Source organism: Lynx rufus, unplaced genomic scaffold (assembly GCF_022079265.1).
Source record: "Lynx rufus isolate CCGP_SWC_20201006 ecotype Redwood Valley unplaced genomic scaffold, mLynRuf1.p SCAF_13, whole genome shotgun sequence".
Classification (NCBI taxonomy): domain Eukaryota; kingdom Metazoa; phylum Chordata; class Mammalia; order Carnivora; family Felidae; genus Lynx; species Lynx rufus.
The window spans coordinates 5,021,498-5,024,903 of NW_025814827.1; positions in this window are offsets into that span (position 1 = coordinate 5,021,498).

A 3,406-nucleotide genomic window follows, 5' to 3' on the forward strand; every position below is an offset into this window, starting at 1 on the left:
CTGAAGTCTCCTTAGTCCTAGCTGTCCTTTCTGGGCTAAGTGGGTCAGGTTGTCTGGTAGCCAGTAAGCATGGAGATGAAGACTAAAGGTAAGGTGCCAAGTGAAAAGCAGAGTGTGACTGAACTGCAACAGGAGGAATTCCTGAGGAAGGGAGCACATGATCCATTGTTCACTGATGCTTTTCTTCGTCTTCCAAGTCTTGGTTACTTTGGGGGAAGGGGTCTGCTTACAATCCCACTTGTATCTTAGGCAGCCTAGCTGTGGCTACACTTGCAGGGAAAAAGAAGGAGACAGGGCCTCCATGGGACTGGCTTGGTGGATAGGGTTAAAGTATCCCAGGGAGGCTTTGTCCTGTGAGTCCTAACAGTTTTGGGCTAGAGAAAGACTTGCAGTGAGTCACACAGGCCGACCGGGTCACCTTGGCCGAGGCAGTACTTCCACTGGAATGAACAAGGACTCCTCAAGCTTCCTCCCTTCTGCTTTTAACTGCTGATGAGGCATATCCTGAGGAGGGGGGGACCTAGATACACAGTTGCATTCAGAAAATATTCTTTACTGTTGCTATCCCCTGGAATGCCTTCCCATACCCATATCTGTCCTAACCAACCTCCATGTGTTTTCCTATGTGAAGCCTTCCCCTTCCGACACAGAAAACCTGTTCTCTCTTTACTCTTGATTTCAAAAGGCCAACTTTCTCTTCCTTCCAGGGTTTTTCTGTGGAGGAACTCTGGAATTAAGATTTTGTGTCACCCTGATGAGCCTGAAGAGCTCTTGGGAATCTGAAGGAAGGCATAGAATAAATTAAGTCTACTTGGTCTGGCTCTGGAGAGGGCATATAAAATCCAAAGTAATAAGCACTTCTGCTTTAACCTGACTTTCGGGGTCAATGGGCTGCCCTGGAAATCTGTATTGGCCTGAGAGAGAACACTGCCATTTTACCTCATGAGGTCGTGTAATGGTAAAGCCTGTAAATATCACCCTCCCTCACCAGGGCCACAGGAGTTGGGTCCAGTACCATTTGCAGACATACCCCATGAGGGACTCCAAATGACCTTCAAAAGACCAGATTTAATCCCAGATTCTGTGGTTCTGTGGCCATGAATCCAACAGGTAACAAAGCAGTCTATACCCTCACACTCACCCCAGTCCATTGAACCTACAGCACCCCCTCCCATCCTTCCAGTTCAGAGAGCTTAATGGAAGGACTGGCTCTCAGCTTCCCCCAGGTTCATGTAGCCCTGGGGATACTTGTTGCTGGGTCAAAGGAATGGGGATTCAAGATGACCAAGAGAAGGCAAACAGAGTTTCTTGCATTCTGAATGATGTTCTGGCACTAATCATAAGGATAATCCTCCACAAGGTCAATTCCCCAAAAAGGGGATGCCTGTTGGGCACCATGCTGTACTCACTCACATATATCATCTGATCAAACCCCATCTTATGAAGCAGGCATTGTCTTCAATTTACTTTGTTGTTGTTTGAGAGAGAGAGGGCACAAGTGAGTGAGAGGCAGGGAGAGAGAGAGAAAGTGGGGCTCATTTTTTTTTTTTTTTACTTACCACCTTAAGTGGGGCTTGTGCTCACCCAAAGCAGGGCTCAAGCTCACCTGATGTGGGACTTGAACTCATGAACCGTGAGATCATGATCTAAGCCAAGGTCAGATGCTTAATGACTGAGTCATCTAGGCACCCCTTCAATTTACTTTTAAGGAACTGGGCCCTTACATATTGAATTATAGGATATGGTCATAGGGCTAGTAAGTGGAATGGAAAGAAGAGAAGATGGAATCCAAACTTTCTTATATACTATGCTGCTTTTTGGCAAAACAATGACAATCACCTTAAACTCCATGTAACAGATTTTCACTATGCATCTAAACCCGAGCAAGGATATGCTGGATTCGTCTCTGCCAGAGTTTCATGGACAGCATTTTTATAACTCTCCAGTTTAATACCTGTGCATTTCAATCTTGGGAATGTATCTAGATTTAGGACTTTAAAATGCAACATAGTCTAGCACTGGCCAGATCACTGACACCTCCACCCCCCACTGTTGTTCACCACTGTTTTTAGTTCGTCCTTAGCTCAGGGCCAACCAACTTCCCATCTACAACCAAGGGGACCAGCAAAGGCTTCCAGAAGAAATTAAAGGATTCTGTGGCAAAAAAAAAAACCAAAAAAACAAAAACAAAACAACGTACTTTTAGGCTGTCACTTTCTGGTCCCAGCTTATCTAACAGGAAAGCGGAATGGAAGGCCTTTGATTCAGGGCAAGGCAGGTGTCTGCCAGTCAAGTCACATCCATTGTCTAGTTTTCCAGGAAAAGGAAAGACCCTAAGAGAATATGGTCTTAACGATTTTTAATGAGGCAGCGTTGTATCTGTTCTCAAAACTTGGCTTCATGAAGGCAAGAATTAACAGCTGTTTCATTGATAAACTGCCTTCATCATTGGTTGTTGACTAGCCCTCGGAAAGTCGGAAAATACCTTGGAGAAAAATGTAAGAAAAGCTCTAACAATATTGATTTAAATACATGAGGTTGAAAACAAAAGTGCTGATTCCTGCAGTTTATCAACTCTAACATTCTGACTTGATATTTCCTGATGGTCACTTCTACACTAATATTAATGCCTTCTATTCGCTTTCTACTCTCAGGCCTTCGCTCTGCAGGATCCTAGCCCCAACTAAAGTATTCACCTGGCCCCAAATAGTCCTTTCTTGTAGCCCTAAGAACAAAAAGGCCTCGCGCTCCCGCTCCACGCACACTCCGCCCTCCCCAGTCGTCCCTAAACCCGCTCCATTGCGGGAGCCCTTCCGAAGGCGACCTCCAACCGTTCCAGGAGTCTCTATCTCTCCGCACCTCCTGATCCCATCTCGGGCTCCCTAACTGCCTGTGCGGCACGGTTTCCGAGGTGTGTGCTGGGGCGGGCACCCGGAGGGATGGGGAGTCGCAGGACAGGGCTGGGGTAATGCTGCCGAGGATCCATAAATCTCGCACTGCCCGGTTAGGCCAGGACAGCTGGGGCAGCCTGGGCCGAGGGTCAAGAGAAGAGCCCTCGTCCAGCACTCCAAGCTGGCAGCAACAGGTGGTGGCCCCGGCGCCCGGGGGTCTGGGAGGGAGGTCCCCGGAGCTCCCGGGGCGGGCCCCGCTGCCTCGCCACTTCCTCATTGGCCTGCGCAGAGCGTTCATGCCGAGACTTTTATGTAACGTGTCCTTCCGCCACGGAATGTAGTCCTCCCCTAAAGGGCAACCTGGCAGCGCGTTGGGTGCCGCGGCACTTCCTCCTGAAGGTGACTGCGCCCCGCGAGGAAGCGGAGGGGCGGGGCCCGGCGAGCCGGGAGCCCGGATTGGGTGCGGGGCGGGGCGGCGGAGGGATTGCGGCGGCTGCAGCCAGAATAACCTTGGG